Here is a 769-nt window from a genome sequence, read left to right as displayed (position 1 = left end):
AGTTTGTCTGTGACATTTTGGATTCATAACCTGTGGTCCATTGTAGATATGGTTGGATACATATGCATACTGTATATATAAGACATGTATATATAAGACCATCATCAGTGGTGTGTGAATGAATGGGTGAATGTAATGCACAATCTATGTAAAGCGCTTTGGATAAAAGCGCTATTTACTACAGGGGGGTCTCCAAATCTTTGTATGATAGGAACTTTTTTTACATTAACCACATAAACCGCATATTCTGAGGGGAACATTAGCCGAAATCTTCTGTTCTCGGCAAAGAGGTTTGGTGTAGAGGGGAAAAAGAGCAGAACAAGTACAAGTTTTGAGGGTTTAGGTGGTTAACCTAAATCTTAAAATACACATGAATCCAACACAACGCTATACACAATGATAGTGCTGTTCAACACGTCTACAAAGTTTTCTATGAAGTCTATGAAAAAGTTTAATCTGCTACACAATTTTATACAATATGTAGTGGGGGGTCCCTGCTTCATCTCTCTCTCAGGCGCAGCTAAGGGGTCCTTGGCCTGAAAAAGACCCCTGATATAATTAAAGTGGAAAAGAGAGAGAGAGAGAGAGAGAGAGAGAGAGAGAGAGAGAGAGAGAGAGAGAGATGGTAGGTAAAGATGTAATGCTGCCATGTGTGAAGTTAAGTGCGAGAGGAAAACTCTCTTTGTCTCTCCTGAGCTCGGTGGAACAATCAAAGTTTCCCATCAGCTGTGGAGTAGAGGAAATTGGCTGCCCTGGAAGGGAGAGGGCC

Source organism: Gymnoscopelus microlampas, assembly GCF_963454915.1.
Source record: "Gymnoscopelus microlampas genome assembly, chromosome: 7".
NCBI lineage: Eukaryota > Metazoa > Chordata > Actinopteri > Myctophiformes > Myctophidae > Gymnoscopelus > Gymnoscopelus microlampas.
The sequence above is the reverse complement of the archived record's forward strand: the minus strand, read 5'-3'. Positions refer to the sequence as shown.